Source organism: Euprymna scolopes, chromosome 29 (assembly GCF_053919585.1).
Source record: "Euprymna scolopes isolate OS-2025 chromosome 29, ASM5391958v1, whole genome shotgun sequence".
NCBI lineage: Eukaryota > Metazoa > Mollusca > Cephalopoda > Sepiida > Sepiolidae > Euprymna > Euprymna scolopes.
This window is the reverse complement of record NC_136510.1, coordinates 86,922,343-86,942,515: the sequence shown is the minus strand read 5'-3', so window position 1 is coordinate 86,942,515 and position 20,173 is coordinate 86,922,343. Positions and strand designations below refer to the sequence as shown.

General features: G+C 33.7%; 1 protein-coding gene across 1 annotated transcript in view; it reads left to right on the top strand.

The window, feature by feature from the left end:
• Positions 1-20,173, top strand: part of LOC145252772 (uncharacterized) — a 115,478-nt gene that overhangs the window by 85,117 nt on the left and 10,188 nt on the right. The gene's annotated exons all lie outside the window — the stretch shown is intronic.

The window sequence follows — 20,173 nt, the reverse complement described above, 5'->3', positions numbered from 1 at the left end:
GGGAATCTGCACGGAATTTTGAACAGAACTCTTTATTTAATCCACGAGGGTAGCATGCTCTCGTTCTGTCAGCCATGACTGGGTAAAAGTCATAAAAAATTTGCAATTATATTTTGAGTGTCGTTCTCACTGAAGATTAAATTTTTTAACCTTGAGAAGTGCTTAACTTTACACCTGAATTTTACCAAGTACTTTAACCATTGTGCCACTGATCCTTGCTGTTTCTGTTCAAAATTCCGTGTAGATTCCCGAGTTCAGCAAGACATACCTGAAGAAGGTCAGAGGTTACATTGACTGAAAGGTGGTGAAAATGATACTTAAGATGAGAACAGTAGTCCGAAGAATCCAAATAATATGAATAATCAGTCCTCATCTCAAAAAATTCAGAAATACAATGAATATATTGTTCAGTTTTTATTTATTTCTCAAAGAAAATAACATTTTTTAGACAATGATTCCTTCTCTCTAGGCATTTATTTGTGACAATTAGACTTCCATAATTATGGATGGATCAAATAACCCGTCATTTTTCTCCATCTCTCCCGAATACTAGCACAGTCTAATGATACTAATTAAGTAATGATAATGGGGATATAAGCACGGAACTCTTTTTCATCTCCAAAAAAATCATACGAGATGAGGACCAAGGGTAAGTAGAGCAAGCCAGGGAAAAGAGTGGCGCTCTTCCTTACACTTCGGTGTGGTAGCTAATAAAAAAGGGAGCCTTTGGTTCGCCCTTGGCTATTGTCGACCACTTTAGTTTTAGTTATCTTTTTATATATATATTACTAGCAAAGATACCCGTGCTTCATGCGAGACTTTACTGTACTCTTGGGCACTCACTTCGCAGGCACCCTTGCAGTAAATAGATGTTTATATACCATCAAAGATACCTGTACTCTTCATGGGACTTTGCTGTACGATCGAGTACCTGCTTCATGGGTATCCTTACAGTAAGTATATGTTGTAAGAGCAACTATTTCTTAAGGTTAACATTTTTAATTATCTCCTGAAGTAACTTAAATCCAACCATGAACTTTAAAGCAAATAGATTACATCAAATTTGACACTTACATTGTTACACATAAAAATTGAAACAATTGCAAAAAATCACAATAGTTAACATTTGTTTAATTGGTGGTGAAGGGTGATCTGATTCAAATTCACAAAGAATTTGGCCGGCGCTATGGTGGCGGATCCTGGGATGGTGGCAAACCCTAACTTGGTGTGCATCATCGCTAGGTGGGGGAATTTATAAAGAGCACACCAAATATGTCCTTAACTTTTGATCTTGACCTTGAAAAATGGTGTGCACCATCCCTAGGTCAGAGACCATCATCATGTTAGGTTTTGTCATGATCAGTCCAGTAGTGTGGGTTGTAGGTAAGTATATATATATAGAGGAAACACTAGATAAATGGATAGTCCTTAATCCGCGGAGTTTCAAAGAAATACTTTCCTTCTCATCAGAGGGTAGGAATTAGCAAAATGCGGGATCGGGTTTTGCATGCAGAAATATTTGATGAAACAACAAGTAAGTCAAAGATCTTACTTGAAAACAAAAAAAGTGAAGCAGAGGGAATATGGTAAAGAAAAATGTGATTACACACAAATGGATAGTCTGGTAGAAGGTAAAAAATCCAGTGACGGTAAAATCCAAATGTAAAACTTCAAGAAAGTTAAAAGAATTTCCATTTGTACAAGTAAAATCCAAGGAAATCCCATAAATGGAAGAAGATGGTCCACAATAATCCAAAGGCAGAAATCCATGGAATAATTCACAATCATGTGTACAAGGAAAAAAAGAAAAGATTCCAATAATATTAATAAAAGATATATATATATATATATATATATATATATAAATAAAATGAACTCATTTTTTCCCGTTGATTTTGACCTTAATAGGATTAAAAATCAAGATATTTCATGCAAATATAATATGCACAAACGGCAGAACAATATCTGAGGTGTGTTATAGGCTTATTATTTCTCAAATTCCTCGATAATCTTAGATTTCTATACTTTTTCTGCTGAGAAGTCACGACCAAAATCGGTTAAGATCAATGGAAGTGGTAAAATATTTTCTCTCTAATAAATTCCTCCTCCCTCTGCCACCACTTAACACCGTTTGGGGATCGTTCACAAGGAACAGTTGAGAAGAGAACACTGGTTTGGCTTCGTAGTTCTTTCATGTGAAGTTATTTAAAATCACTAAACTAAGCTGCAGTGCTCTGTGGCGTAGTGGTTAGCGTGCTGGACAATTCACATTATATTTTCACGTTTGCGCCGACTTACCGTAGTCGTTTTTTTTTTTTTTTTTTTTTTTCCTAAACAACTGGAATGGACTTTTCTTGGTGGCCGAACTGTTAACGTTGCAGATGTTTTGGTTTTTTTTTTGTTTTTTTTCACACTTTATTTTCCTACTTTTACTCATGACTCCGGGTTTGATCCTTCCTACTTACCTACCATAACATTTTTTAAAACTCCCCCCCCCGTCCCGGAAACAAACACTCTGGCAACGCCGGGTACCCCCGCTAGTATATATATATATATATATATATATATATATATAGAGAGAGAGAGAGAGAGACTATGACCTTGACATTTGATATTTAACTTGGAAAATTGTGTGCACCATCCCTAGGTGGGGGGACCATCATCATGTCAGATTTGGTTAGGATCTATCCAGTGCTGTGGGCTGTAGAAGAGTGTGTGCGTGTGTATATATATATATATATATATATATATATATATATATATATATATATATATATATATATATATATATATAGGCTATGACCTTGACTTTAGCCTTAAAAAATGATGTGTGCCATTCCTAGGTGGGAGACCATTATCATGCCAGGTTTGGTCATGACCGGTCTAGTGGTGTGGGAAAAGAGATGTACACACAGACACACAAACATGACTACTTTATATATATATAGATGGTTCATTTATGTGATTTTCTTATTTGGCATGTTTGCTATTGAGTCATACTAAAGATTAAAAAAAAAAAGATGGTACTTGATATCTTCATACTAAACACTCAGCATTAAAAAGTGAGGGTCAAAAGTGGAGCAATCCTGGGAAAGAAGTGGCACTGTCTCTCTCTCTTTTTTTTTTTTTCTTTTTTTTTTTTTAATATACTTTTTCACCCCAAATAAAGGCGTAGTATCACTTGGAACGTAAGAGGTTATGATTTACAATCATGTCTAACAGGGGATTGTAGGAAGTTGATGTCTGTCCACCTTATGTTTAAACTTCTGCATATCAGTACAGTCGGGGAAGCAGGAAATAGGTGGGGAATTCCAAAGTCTGGCAGTCCAGCAAAAGCACTGCAAAGGTAGTGCTTAGGATAAGAGAGGTGGTCCGGATAATCAAGAATAATACAAAATAACATCCAATCTAATACACCTGAACTTATTTTTTTAATTTTTTTTAAATACAGGCGTCTAGAGACTGCCTGTAAATTTAATATTCCCTTGACAGTTCCTCATTTAGATGAAGTCAGTTCAACCTGCCTAAGGTGAATGCTGTACAAAAACACTCTGGGGAACAAAAACTATTAGAGTAGAAAGCTTTCCGGCATCTAGGGATTTCAACAGCGAAGTGGTGAGATTTTGCTGCTTGTCATGGTAGATCTTCCATCTATTTTTTGTCACTTGCATTTATTGTGCAACATTTTTTGTAGAATCAAGAATGCGCTTACCTTCCCTCTCCACCATTATGGACCATTTAACTAATTTCAACATATTTATTCAGTAGCAATTAGTGGTATGCTAATTGCCATTGGACGAGCCTACAATTAGTCAGGGATGGTGGAGTGTTCTATTTTGAGGCGCCTGATTGGCTAAACATGCCAAGAGGGGCAGGTACCACTCTACAAATGCCAGCTGCTCTGGCATTCAGGGGTTTTTACTGTTCTAGACTTCTGCCAGGAACTACACTCTGTCAATTATCGCATCCATTCAGCACAACATCTTCATTGGGTTAGCTGGCTCACCCTAGCAATATTCTACATGGCGCTACGAACAATGGAACTTGAGGATTGGGAAGACTTCTTTCTCAAAGCTGGGATTACAGCTGAGTCTGCCAAAATCTATGCCACCACATTTGCCAGAGAAAGACTCACCACAGATCACCTACACATGATGGACAGATCCCTGTTAAAGGAATTAGGTATCACTACTATGGGTGAAGCAATGCGAATTCTTGAAAAAGCCAGGGACTCCCCTCACAGACTGCCTATGCTAAGGCACCAACCGCCAAACTCCCTCAGCTCCATTCCAACATAACACCCCAACAGTTTAGGAAATTCCGAATCGATTGGGAGGTATTTACTAAAATTACTGACATGCAAAAACACCAGGCCAATATTCAATTGTACAATTGTGCAGATGAATCGGTCCAAAATGCAATCATAAACACCTACCCAAAATTTTTTACCACTGATCCAGACAGATTATTGAACACGATCGAGGCCCTGGTAACCCAGAAAGCGAACCCAATGGTACACCGTATCACATTTGCATCAATGTCCCAGACTGAGAGCGAATCAATCCAGCAGTACCTGGTTCATCTCAGAGCAACAGCACTGGATTGTGACTTCTCTTGCCCCTGCTGCAGCTATGACCTATCCGACGTTTACATAAAAGACCAGCTAATAAGGGGAATAGCAAATGACGCACTCCAGACGGACCTACTGGCTAAAGCCGGCTCACTAAAATCACTTGAGCAGAATATCTGCCATGCCGAGGCATTTGAGTCCGCACTACGGGACCAGACTACAATGAGCAACACGTTGGACATATCTGCTTTCCTGATGTCTACATATCGAAAACAGAAGCGTCGTGTCCCCACTAAAAGGAGCCCAGACTCGTGTTACCCCCACTCAAATTGCAATTACAACAACGACATGGGGTCAACACCCCATTGCAGCGGTTGTGGAAACAGTCAACATGGCACCCCGGGGATGAAACCTCGCCACCTATCTTGCCCAGCATGGGGCCAAACATGCAGCAATTGTGGATGATCAAACCACTTTGCTCGAGTGTGCCGGTCGATCAAAAAGGAACACCGCTGAGCTGCTGTCAAAAGCGCCGAACTTGACAATTCAGCAATGGACAGCCTGATCGCCCACATTACATTTGATCAGGCAACAAACAAGTACTCGTCCACACCAATAGAGCAAGTTACCGAAATAAAGGCAACGGTAACCCCATTTTCACCCAATCCGGACCCAAGGAAGAGAAACAACATCCCTGAAAATAATGGCACCAACATCTTCATTGGATTAGCTGACTCACCCTAGCAATATTCTACATTTCTTTCCACTTGTAAGAGTCGATCCTGGTCTATCGTCACGAGTTGTGAGACCATATGGTCTTCCGCTGACAGTGTCGCTGTCCCTAACATTTTGTGCCATGGTCCTCTTATTTGTTTTTTCTTTTTATGGCTGTGTTGTTGTCTCTCACCTTGGCAGTTACCAAGAGGGTGCACACGGGTTCACAAGTATAAAAATAAAATAAAACTCAACTCCAAAGAAAAACACAAACTCTGATGCATTCTTTACATATTTGTTGCACTTTGGGTGCATGTGTGACACCATTGTGGGAAAGTACCCTCTAAGCACTACGGTCCACATTTACATCTACTATCAAATATTCGTTAACACAATCATTACTGTCTTTTCCATGGCAATACATCATCTTACTTATCACTATTATATATATATACTAGCAGGGAGACCCAATGTTGCTCGGTATTGAATCAGGATCGATCAATGATCTACACTTCCAATACTTTTATTGTTATCGAAATCGGTGAAATTGACAATTTTTAAATCAAATCGATTGATTGCCTACTCTGATTAAGAACCCACTGTGATGCACCTGGAGCAAGTTTTATATGTCTCCCCGAAGTGACTTAGTCCACAATACATTGTAGTCTACATTGCACTGTAGAGAATCTGCTGTTGATTTTATAAAATTACTTTTATATGATGGCTTGACTTTAATTTTAAAGTGCAAAAGTCAAGTTTTATGGTGCTCTAAACAGAAATATTCATTTCGAACGCACCCCTGTCTTATAAAAGAATTTACTGTTGATTTTATACGCTGTTTATTGTGCGGTGATAAAACTTCTCAAATGCACATGTGATGTTAGTTTGTATGAGGGTGTTAATTTTGGTAAAAATAGAACTGCTCCTTTTTTAATTGGATTTTTTCGATAATCAATTTCCGAAAGAGGCATTCAAAGACAAAGCTTATCTAAGAATACTATCAGACACAAAGTACATTTGTGTGAAATTTCAAAAAAAAAGAAAAAAAGAAAACTGGCTCAGCCGTTTCGGAGCCCGTAGAGAGCAAACACACACACACACACACAGTACCTTTTATATATAAGTAGGAATAGATGCACTTTATTTAACTATGCGTTGACTTGATCACTTTTCATCTATGATTAGCCTCCTCTGGTTGGCAGTTATCCACTTTTTTTTTCTTTCTCTCCCCCCCCCCCCACCTTTATTTCTTACTTAACTGCCTTGATAAGATTAAGAACAATGCAAGCAACGACGTTGATGTTCTTTAAGGTGAGGTGTTGTCATTAGACATAATTGGCTTTTATCAATCATAGACAATCTGCTTTACGATTGGCTTATTATTCAACACGTGACCTGGAACGTTGTTAAAAAAGGCTTTGAAGGTTAAATTCTTTTTGACAAAAGACCTGATTTGATTCAGTCTTTCTCTTCTTATCTTAACGTTAAAGCATCAAATTGTGATTTTCCAGAATAGCCAACAAAGCAAAAACAAAAAAGGATAAAAAATAAATAAATAAATAAATGTACAACAAATAAATGTTACCAAACGCAAGCTAAGTTAGTTTACTATCCATCTGGATAATTCTTTTTGTGTTTTAACTTATTTTGAAATGCTTTTTCTTTCTTTCTTTTTTTTTTTTTTTAGTTAAAAATAAAGGTACTGTAAGGCCTGTCGAGTTAAAATGAAAAACAAAATGGTCTCATTCAAACCAAAGTCAAGCCTCGATAATCACTCAAAAATCGAAAATTAAACAAAATGCTGATATAAACGCATCCAATAAACGTCAGCAATCGTACAAAAATGTAATGTTCTACTAGTGTTTTGTTTGAATGTTAGTCTCTCGGTGTTTCGGTCGGTGTAACCTCCGGCCTTCTTCAGGTGAATCTTGTCAAACTCTCAAATTTTTTTTGTCGAACTCGGGAATCTGTATGAATTTCAAACAGAATATTTTATTTAATCAACGGGGGTGGTGGTGTAAATTGTTCTTATCACGTCAGCTTGGAAGTCTGGTGCAATCTGGTTGCTGCCGGCGGACCCTGACTATGGAGTGTCATTTTCACAACGATTTCACTGATTTCAATAACTAAAAGTATTGGACATTGAATATTGGTCGATCCCTGGCAACGTCGAGTTTCTCTGTTAGTATATATAATAGTGGTAAGTAAGAACAAGTAGTCCAAATAAACTAAATAATATAAATTATCAATCCTGATCAAAAAAAAAATTGAGAAACATAACGCGTGAAGTTAACGTCTTTATTTGTTGGAACTGAAAAAGGATATACTCCCACCCAAATTAGTCGTTGCTACTGCTTTCAGCACTAAACTTACACACACACACACACACGGTAGCTTCCTTCAGTTTTGACAGACTATAGATACCCAATGTAAAGGTGCCTACGCGTGGAATTTTTGTGGCAAGAGTTGCACAATCTCCAACCACACCTCTCCTGAGTCGGTGTTGTTTAATATCTGTGAAAACAAATGCCGGGATAAGCTGAGAGCACATACAGGGCCTAGAATTCCCAAATGGTCACCCATCTTGTAATAGCCAGGCTCAACGTTGCTTAACTTCAATCATCTGACGAGAACCGGTGTGTCAACATGATTATGTCATACACTCACACACACACACGTGCACACACGCACGCTAGTATGAAAATATGTTGATGGCAAGTAAGCTTTATTCACTTATTGTAATAGTGCTGAAAAAATGTTTCTGAATACGAATTGATTATTCAGACTACTGTTCTTATCTTGAAAGTTATTCTCACAACGTTTCAGCCGATGTAACCTCCAACTTTCTTCATGTGTATCCTATTGAATTCAGAGAATCTGTACGTAGTTTTGAATGGAACCATTTATTTAATCTGCGGGAGTAGCTTGTTCTCGTTCCATCAGTTATGACCAGGTAGAAGTCTTGAGTAATTTGTAATTGTAATCTTAATATTGCCCATACTGAGGATTGAACCTTCAACCTAAACCATCACTTAGTACTGACAAACTAAACATTTAACTCTTATATCTGGCAGAAACGGGTTAAATAAAGGAATTCTATTTGGAATCCCGTACAGTTCAACAATACACACTTGAAGAAGGTCGGAGGTTACATTAGCCGAAACGCTGTAAGAATAGCAATCAAAATGAGAACAATGGTCTAAATAATATAAAGTGGAAGTATATATATATATATATATATATATCAATAAAGAAAGAAAATGCCGATATAAATATATATATATATATATATATATATATATATATATATATATATATAGAAAGAGAGAGGTTTATTCAATAAGGGTGATACATCAATTAGGGGTGGAAGGTAAGTGAGAACTCTTTATACCATGGTATTTCGAAGCCTAATGCTTCTCATCAGAAGAGGAGAGAAGATGCTAGCGCAAGTTACATTAGGAGCGAAATAATATATATATATATATATATATATATATATATATATATATATATATATATATACACACACATACACACACACACACACACACACACACACACACACACACAGGGTCATCAAAGCAAATAAAATTGTCATCCTGGAAAAGACGATATGATTCCATTTCCGTTTGAAATCTGAATTTCTTTCTTTCTTGGCCAGTTATGTACAAATCCTAAGAGCGATAGGAGCCTTCTATCATGTCTGAAAGTGACATAATGTTCAATGAGCAAGATCGGAGATGCGCCACTGTATAACTCATGCTCTCTACTGATCTAAGTTATGACACCAGAACCATTGCCAACACTCGCAAAATGCAAATCCAGACGGTTCAACACTTGAGGGCGTGCCCAGGGTGATGAAAACAAAGTTTCGGGTCACAGTTATGGTCTTTGATGTGGTTTCAAGTGAGGGTCACATCATGGCTTTTCACATCATCAAAGTCAACACTAAAGTTTAACCTGGATGTGCTGAAGAGTGTGGTGATCCCCTGGTGCAATCAGGTGGCTGCTGACAGACCCTGGGTGTGGCAGCAGGACTATGCGCTAGCCCACAAGTTCATAAAGACCAGTCTTGCACCTTTCTCTCACTGGTCCCCTTCTCCCTCCAACCTGAACCTGCTCGATTACTTCATTTGATCATACGTCGAGAACACTACCAACATGACCTCCCATAACACCAAAAGCTAACCAGATCGCTGCTATCCACTGAGCTCCCACCGGCGCTTATGGAAAAGGCATACTCCCAGTTCCAGTCCCCTATAGAGGCGGTGATGGAGGCTGAAAGCGGCTACATTGGATAGATGTCAGCTTTACTACATAGTCAAGTTACCTGAATTGATTTTTTCAATAAAAGTTTTAAAATAAAGTTGTAGTGTTGTTTTTGTTTTGTTTTTTTGTGGGGGGACAATTTTATCGTTCTACCCTGTATAATAAATATATATATATATATATATATATATATATATATATATATATATATATATATATATATATGCACACAAATTCAACAAAATTTACAAACTGAATAATTTTGTAAATTTAAAGCAAGTATAAATATCAGTAATTTATATGCCAATCCTAACCAGATGAAAAGGCTCAATATCCAAGATAAAACATTGACCTAAAGAATTCAGTACAAACTCTGCAAATTAGAAATCACAATTTATTATTCGACAAGGAATAACAATTAAGTCTTTGAAATTTTTGATTTGGGACAATTAATCGGAATTGAGAATTGGAAAAATCAGAAATTTTACTGGTATTAAAATTGGAAAAGTTGTTCATATTTTGTCCTTTAGTCCTCACATTCCATGAGCGATGTTTCCGACAAAAGGGAAAGAATAGTTGTTTCTGAATCAGAATTAGGCCATCTAACACTTACTGCTAGTTAGTTTTTTTGTTTTTTTTTTACTTTGAAGTAGTATTTTTCTTTATTTTTTTTAAATTCCTTACATCACGTAACTTCATGTCTTGTCTCGAGTGATTTTCATAAAAATAAAAATAAAATTCTAAATATTTTTAAAAATAATACTTTGTTCTTTCTTCCCTCTATCTTCTCCATTGTAACAGATTTGACAAAGGGTGAAAAACTGCTGTTTTTATGTGTCAGAATCTATCCACTTATTACTGATTAGTTTTGACCATGAAGTAGTGTGTGTGTATATATATATATATATATATATATATATATATATATATATATATATATATCGTTCAGACACAGTAGTGTTTGAATATATAGTTAAGTGGCAGTTTTAGTCATTTAGAATTGCTTTAAAGCTTCACTGCTCACTCGTTTTTCGACCAAATTTCAAACAATTATTACAGTTTATAGATCACCTTCTCAGCTATATTGTGAAAATCAATTTCCAATTTTCGTTCAGTAAAACAAAAGTTATGATGAATTTTCTGGTGTTCAAAATCGTAAAAAAATCTAAGGAAGTGAGCAACTTCTTTTTTTAAAATTCTATTTATAACATTAGATAATCAATTATTAATGCTTCAATATTTTAAGTTATAAGTTTATTATATTTTTTACTAGAATATCTTGTCCTGTTCTTTTCCAGTTTTAACAACTTTTTCATGTTTAAATTTAACCATATTACTTTTCATGCTCGCATTTTTCTATTGTAATATATATATATATATATATATATATATATATATATATATATATATATATATATAATATAAAGCTGAACGTCTGTGTGTGTGTTTGTGGTCACGAATAGGCTCCTATATGGTTGATTATTTTAAAAAACTGATTACATATAATGATAGAAGATGTATCGAGGATCAGGAATGGGTATGATCTGGCAGAACGGTGGTTCATAAAAGATTGTGGGGTCTGCGTTCGCGCCTGGCCCCCAAAGTATGGAAATAAAAAATGAAAAAAAAGAAGTGTTTTTGATATAGATGTACATAATAATACTTTGATAAGTATGTTTGAACTTAAATAGGGATGGTATAATAAAATTGTGGGGTCTGCGTTCACGCCTGTACTCCATGGAAATATGGCACAAACTTGAACAAAGACTTTTCATATCTATTTGCGTAAGTATACTTTGATAATTATGCTTCAGTTTGAAGAAATATGGTATAATAAAATTATTTGGTGTTCGTTCGCGCCTGACCTCCATAGAATGCAAATATGTCACAAAGTTTAACAAGGTTTTTTAAAAGGGGTGAGGGTCCACAATAACACCTTAACTTTAATCTTAATTCACGTTAGCTTTTATTTATTTTTTTGAGTTGAATCATATTGTGTCGAATAAATTCACCTCATGAATTCACGTTCTTATTAAAGTTAAAGCAAAAAAAAAAAAGTCAGAACTTTCGACAATTCTCGACACAAATTTTGCATAACTCTGTTTTTTTCCTTCTCCGCTTGCACGTAGCACTCTTTCGAAAATAGATAAATAATAAAAAATAAGAACGTTACTTGTTATCGTGTCAAAAGAAGGAAAAAATCCTGCTCACGTGATTACGTGCCCTTTTAAAAACATTTGCATAACCTTTTTATTTTTATTTATATTTATATATCTGTTTAAGCTTTTTTTTCAGTGTACTAAAAGGAATTCAGTTGATTACAACCATTTCTACGTGTTCTTTACATTACAATAGTACAACCCTAAATCCGACGGTACAATATTACACCATTCAATACTGTAAAACTGAACCGGAGCTGTTCTGCTTGAAAAGGGGTTCCATTTTCTTCTTATTCATATTCATATCGATTCTTTGCTTTAAAAAACTAAAGTAATTACGTGTTTACATTTTTAACATCCCATTTTGTTGTTTCGGATTATTTTACTAAAGTAAGTAAAGCTTTATTATTTTTCAAAACTGTTTTTGTTCTTTGTTTTTCGATATTTCGTCGATATTATTTAGTAAGAGTGTTTAGCAGAAAAGCCAACAAACGACTACCCAAAAAAATAAATATACAAGAAATAAATGTTACCATAGTCAATAAAAGTTCAGTTCATGTTTTTTTTTGTTTTGAAATAGTTTTTAATGTTCTTTAGTTGAAATAATTTCAGCGAACCAAAATTAAAACGAAATTTGAGGCGATAACTACTTAAATTATATTTTTATATAAACTACACATGCCATAATCGAATATTCCTCAAGCACAAAATAACGAGAAACATTAAAATATGTTTATAAATATTCCTTACGTTGACGGAACTCTCTTAAATTGTTAGTACAGAATGCTCAGGTGCTCCTCCTTCAAATTGAAAACGGGGCTCTCCATTTCAAATCGCTGCCATTTTGATTTTTTATTAAACCGGTTCGTGAATTAAAAAAAAATTGGGTTTTTTTTCAAACTACTTAAAAATACAAACCAATGAACTTTTCTACCATAAAAGTAACTTTTATTGACTATGGTAACATTTATTTCTTGTATATTTATATTATTATAGAGATAACATTTTCTCTTTGTAAGGAAACATCATTTTGTTGGTCACTCTTGGCTACGAATGGAAACAAAGTTGATATAAAAATATATTTTCGCAAAAATTATCTTTACTTTCATCATATGTTGCTTAGGGTAAAATTTTTGAGTATCAAAACCTATCTCTTTACAACCCCCTCCTTTTCATAACCTATCATAGTCTCATCAATCACAGCCCATTTTCTGTAGGCTGTTTTTTTAACCCAGTCAACGACGGGTACTTCTGTTAGTATATATATATATATATATATATATATATATATATATATATATTTATTGTGTACAGAAAGTTGTTAGATGAGACAAGTCATTGATACCGTCGGTTTCAAGCCCAGTAGTTAGGACCGTTTAAGATATCCATATCAAACTCTCTTCAGCAAATACTCGTCTATTTTATAACCGGAAGTGTGAAATATATATACCTCACGAGTTCACGTTTAACTCTCGTTTTGTTACCGCCCTCCCCCCCCCCGTTTATATTATACATTAACTTTAAAATTCGAATTATTTTAATTTTAAAATCTAATTTCGATTGAAAACTTATTTTATAAAAAATTTTTTTAATATATAAACCGATTTTCAGAGACGAGTAATGGCTGAAGAGAGTTTGATATGGATATCTTAAACGGTTCGAGCTATCGAGCTTGAAACCGACGGTATCAATGACTTGTCTCATCTAACAACTTTCTGTACACAAAATATAAATACGCTCTTATATTTAGGATTTTCCTTTTAATTGAGCACACTGATGGATTTCTTTTTCCAAAAATCCAATCATTATATATATATATATATATATATATATATATATATATATATATATATATATATATATATATATATCCTTACTTGATGAAGCCTCGTGCCTTGTCTGGAGTGATTTTCAAATAACAAGTAAAAAATATGTATACGTGCATGTGTGTGTATTGAATTTTAAGTCATTGTTTGTTCTTTTTGTTCTGTCTTCCCTCTCCCCCACCCCACACTGCAACAGATTTGATTTTAATGTCAGTCACTGTAACATGACACACCGACTGATGCTAATCGATTTCTATTAATTGGTTTCTCTTACGGATTTTTTTGTTGTATGAGTGAAACTGTGATTACATAAGAGTAGCATTTCTCAGATTTTAATTTCTTCCACAATTTATTCTACCTCGTTTGCAAAGTACTTTTTTTTTTTTAATTTAAAAAAATTTTTTTTTTTTTACATCCACCAAGGAGGTTATGTATTCAACTGACTTTCCCCACTGTTTGTTTGCATACAACCTAACGTCCACATCGCTTGAACAATCGTCACCAAACTTGGTCAAACTGCCCGTTGTATTCTAACTTAATTTTGGGACATCTAGGTCAACAGATATGGGAAAGGTCATAGAAAAAGTGAAAGTCACACTTTTGGCGATAACTTTGTTTCTGATCATCATAGAGACTCACTACTTGTCCCATATTGTAGCCAATGAAGTCTAGCATTCTTGTACGTCCTTTGAAATGTTCAATTATGGTTAAAAGTGTGACAGAATTTCAACTTCCGATTATGCCATGTTTCATGTATGCATCTGATGCTCTTTGATAACAATAGCCATCTTTTGATAACAATAGCCATCTTTTGATAACAATAGCCATCTTTTGATAACAATAACCACCATGCAAAATTTTCAATCTGATTAGACGAATAGATTTTTGAGTTCTCCGTGTTTCCATGGCCTAAACACTTGTAAAACAGATGCAACACTGTAGCGATGTGACAGGAGTTGAAGGTTGGTTGATAGTATGGGACCTAGTAGATTGGAGACTCTTTTTTGGACCCTATCTAAGAGGGAGAGATAAGCAGTAGGTGCACCAACCCAGATGTGACAACAATACTCCATGCATGGTCGATTAGTGGTTTTCCATAAGATATTGTCAGGTGTGAATAATTTTCTAACACGGCAGAGAGAGCACAACTTTTTTGCAGCAGCCTTGGCAATGTATTCGGAAGGTGGACACTGTTATATACCTGAGACAGTAAGTATGAATATTGGAATATTTTTTTAAAGCCTTTCACCAAATGGGGCTATATATTCGTTTTTTTGTGTTGGTTTGTCACTATATATTTTTTTAACCTAGCATCACTATCACTTGACCAATCGTCACCAAACTTGTTCAAAATATCAGTTATAAACGTTTAATTAAAACTGATTTAATTTTAGGATATTTAGGTCAAAAGTCAAAGTTGTAGAAAATGTGAAAGCCACACTTTTGATGATAACTTAGGTTCTGCTCATCATGTAGAGTCTCAATACTTGGCCCATATTGTAGCCAATGAAGTCTTACATCTTTTTTGAGCTTTGACATTGGAAAGTACAGTCAAGATAAAAAATTTAAGCTTCAGATTTTTCCAAATTTGATGTATAAATCTTATGTTCTTTGATGACAATAACCATTTTTGATGACAATAACCATTTTTGATGACAATAACCATTTTTGATGACAATAACCATTTATGATAACAATAACCATTTTTTGATAACAATAATCATTTTTGATAACAATGATCATTTTTGATAACAATGATCATTTTTGATAACAATAACCATTTTTTATAACAATGATCATTTTTGATAACAATAACCATTTTTTGATAACAATAATCATTTTTGATGACAATGATCATTTTTGATAACAATAACCATTTTTTATAACAATGATCATTTTTGATAACAATAACCATGCAAAATTTTCACCATGCAAAATTTTCTACCTGATCAAACAAATAGTTTTTTTAGTTCTCCATATTTCTGTGACATAAAATCGATAATACTTTATACAATAGTGAAAAGATAAGATTTTGTCCCATCCTAACAGACAAAAGTGTGCAGTTTCACAACTGACTTATTCTGGCCTTTTTTTATACTTGGGGGTCACCACTTATGAAGACCTAGGGGCCATTTTAGGATAAGAGTTAATGAGTGTTAAGTAGATCGTAAGACATGATCAACAGATAGCTCAATAAGAATTTATTTACATTAGACTTAAAAGCGACTGTTATAGTCAACTAGGAAGCAGCCCCACGGTATTGTGTTCCACAAATGGATAGTTCTTGGAAAGAAACTTTGATCATAGAATTTACATTTAGTTTTAGGCACAGATAGAGTAATGAAATTGTTGACAGTTGTATCTGGACGAGTATTTGCTGCAAACATTTTACAGATAGAGGTTCTTAGATAAAAGCTGAAATGAGCGCCTTCCATAACTATTCTGTTCGGGAAAGGGGGGTATAAATTTTACCTACCTTGGGACGAGTATATTTTTGGTTAATTCTAATTTTTGACATCACTCTGATTAACACATTCGTCTGTGAATCCGAATCTGGGTAATACTATATGTTAAGATGTCCACTTGAAAGCGTTAATGTCGGCATTCTTTTGCGGTTCCAAAATCAAAGAATCGTATTCATTTTAAATGAGCACCGTTCTTTGATTAGTCGTAGTTTTATCCAACACTACTTCACCTCTTCTTCACATTTATTTTCTGTTTGCGAATCAAAGTCGATATTGATTTCGGATTGATTGAAAAGAAAAAATAGTTGAACAAAATCATCTGCACTTTTAGTTGGCCACGATTGCAACTGCTGCTTCTGCTAGTTATTTCGCGTTTCGAAGCGAGCTTTATCTTTTTCACATCTCAAGTTGCATTTAAAAATCTGATAGTTTTCAAAGAAGCTGGGATCCATCTCCCTTCTTTTGAGAAGTGTGGAGTCAAGAGTCGGAACCAGAGCAAAATCGTTCCTTTCAGAGCTGGCACACAGTTGTTCCTTTCGGAGCCAGAGCAGGTTCATTCCTTTTGGAGTCAGAGCAGATTTGTTCCTTTCAGAGCCAGAGCAGATTTGTTTCTTTCGGAGTTGGAGCAGGTTCGTTCCTTTCAGAGCCGGAGCAGATTTGTTCCTTTCGGTGTTGGAGCAGATTCGTCTCGGGGCCAAAGCAGATTCATTCCTTTCAGAGCTAGAGCACATTTCGTTTCTTTCAGAGACGGTGCAGCATTCCAATATAATAATAGTATAGCTGATATTCTGATCCAGAACCCTATTCACGCTGTTTTCTCGAATAAATTCTGATGTATTGCCACAACTTTCTTTCCAGTTGTACAGACAGTAGGTTGTCATTTCTTTGTCCGAGCAGTGCCAATACTGGGCGATTATCCTGACTATTGTACCCCGAGGTATCTTCTGCTCAGCACAATGAAATAAACAGAATTATTTCTGTTTTACATCAGTCACCTGCTTTCCATGACCTCATGTTACCCTGATCGGGAGGAGGGCTAAAGTGGGTTCTTGACCATGCCCAACAGACTAGCAGAGGGAAGGAGGGACTTTAGTTTTCCTTTGACAGTAGTGCTGTCCTGCTACCCATGTTTTATTGATGCGAATAGCTTTAATAAAAAATGTCAAAAAAAAATCTGCTTCATCAAAAATTTAGACCAATTATTAGTTCAGTTTTTTTTTTTTTTTTTTAAAGGTGCTTATTCAAATTGACACTTATGGCGGCAATCAAAGTAAAGAAAATACAGAAAAATCTTTATGATGTACGTATTCGTTACAGAACGAAAATTATCATATTCCAAAAATTATGTGAATCAATCAAGTATTTTTATTTAAAACTTAGAAAATCAAAATTTACGATTTTTAATGATTTTACGACTAAACTGCATTGAACATAAGACTGAGTTTTAACCTCTCCGCTTTGATTTGAATTGTGCCCCTTTATTTATATTATTGAATTTCATCATGCCCGAGGAAAACACTACAATTCGCTTAGTTGTAAAATTTGATTTGCTTGAATTAAAAAAAAAAAAATTAATTGATCAAATTACTTGATCAAATTTTTAATATTTCATCTTTGTCCCATGACTGGTACATACATCATAAAGACTTTTCTGTATTTTTTTAAATTTTTAATTGCTGCCATAAGTAGCAATCTGAATTTGAAAAAAAAAAGAAAAAAAATAAGTATTTTAATCAATTTCACTATTTAGTCCTGATCAATATCGACATTTTTTTTTTTTTTGTCATAAATAAAGACAAAAGAGATTTTATTCTCTCATTTTCATCTGCCCCCTCCCCATTGTGTCATCCATAACAATGGGAAGAAATTTAACAAGATAATGCCCCCTCCATATACAGTTTCATTATTACTCTCTTTCTCTCTCTCTCTCTCTCTCTCTCTCTCTCTCTCTCTCTCTCTCTCTCTCTCTCTCTTCTTTATTTGTGTTTCATATGGGTGTTATCTTATAATTTATAACAAACTTATTAATAAGCATCTTTCAGGAGAGTTCGATAAGTTGTTGGAAGAGCAGTCGAAAAAAGCTGACTTGATTAACCAATCATCTGTCAGCAGACGACAAAATTGTTTTGTTAATAGGAAAAAAATGTTATATTCATTTTGAAAAGAAAAAAATTGTTTTTTGTTCATAGTTGTTTCTGTGTTTTTGTTTTTGTAAGAAATAAAAACAGAAACATTTCTTTGAAACGTTTGTTGTAATAAAAAAATTAATATACTTTAAAACATTAATAAAAATTTAATAAAAAAATTTAATATACTTTAAAAAATTAATAAAAAATTTAATATACTTCTCTTTAAAAAATTATTTTCGATCATCGTTGTTTTTGTCTTCAAAAAAATTATTTCTTTGAAACATTTGTTGAAAAAAAAACTTTGCTTATTCGTTATTGTAGCGAAATCCAACGGCCATTAAAAAACAATAACTACTTACTGTTTTTATCAATTTTAACAATAAGCAATGTTATCTACCTAATTGTCAAGTTACAATTAGTTAAATATTACTGCATTATTACATAAAACATGTACTTTGTACAAATAAATGATTGCGTGACAGTCACCATTATTGTAACAAGATGGACCGAGTTACTTCCCCTGATTAAATGCTATTAATTTATATACACACTTGAAATTTTTCGAAAACTATTTTCATTAATAATTAATTTTCTATCTTATTGCTTTTTTCCTTTGCTATTCATTATTTTCCGCCGTCTTGTTCACTTTTTCGAGTACATCATCGCATGTGAGATGTGATTTTTTTGTTTGTACCATCATTCCAGGACCAGAAGTGATTTCGTCAACATATAACAAATTTTATAGCAATTATTACATAATATATTCTATAACAATTTTTATAGCAATTATTACATAATATATTATATAACAATTTTTATAGCAATTATTACATGATATATTATATAACAATTGTATAGCAATTATTACATATATTATATAACAATATTCATAGCAATTATTACATAATATATTATATAACAATTTTTATAGCAGTTATTACACGATGTATTATATAACAATTATATAGCAATTATTACATATATTATATAACAATATTCATAGCAATTATTACATAATATATTATATAACAATTTTATAGCGATTATTACATAATATATTATATAACAATTTTTATAGAAAATTGTAGTTAAGTTCGGATGCAAAATTCCCAGGTTCTTGTGATTATTAAAGGAATTGACAAACAATTTTTTCATTCACTTCCTTTTTGCAAATAAAAATATCGATTTTTTCGTCAGTTGAGTTATTTTTTACTAAAACACTTGTCTTGCTCCAGTTTTTAGCAAAAACTATTTCTTTGAAACTATTGTAGCGAAATCCAACGGCCATTAAAAAACAGTAACTACTTACTGTTTTTATCAATTTCAATAATAAGCAATGTTATCTACCTAATTGTCAAGTTACAATTAGTTAAATATTACTGCATTATTACATGAAACATGTACCTTGTACAAATAAATGATTGTGTGACAGTCACCATTATTGTAACAAGATGGACCGAGTTACTTCCCCTGACACACTTGAAATTTTTCGAAAATTATTTTCATTAATAATTAATTTTCTATCTTATTGCTTTCCGTAATTTTTGGATATTTTAGTTACTGCGACATGACAATTTAGTAGATACCATTGGTTTTGCTTGAAATTTAATATTTCAGCTTTCATTTTTTTTTTTTTTTTTTTACAATAACGAGTGAAAAAAAGAAAATATTTTTGTTGATATACTTTCTTGAAACAAAAATCTCTTACATATAAAAAACGAAACTTATTTGAAACATTTGTTGTAAGAAAATAAAAATGAATGTACTTTTCTTCAAAAACAAATTTACTTCATAGAATTAAATTTGCAGTAAATCGTATGTTGTTTTATTTTCAGCATTCTGAATTTATCGTCTGGCAATGTTTGTATTGACCTTATCTGCTTGCTTACCATGAATTGCTGGCGCGACCTTGTGTCAGGTTCTGGATCAGCACCAAATATTTTGGTATCAACAAAAAACAAAAAGATTTCTTTTGCATGCATGTTGTTCTGGAAAAAAAAAAAAAATTTTGTAATTTATAATGGGTGTTCACTTCATGATA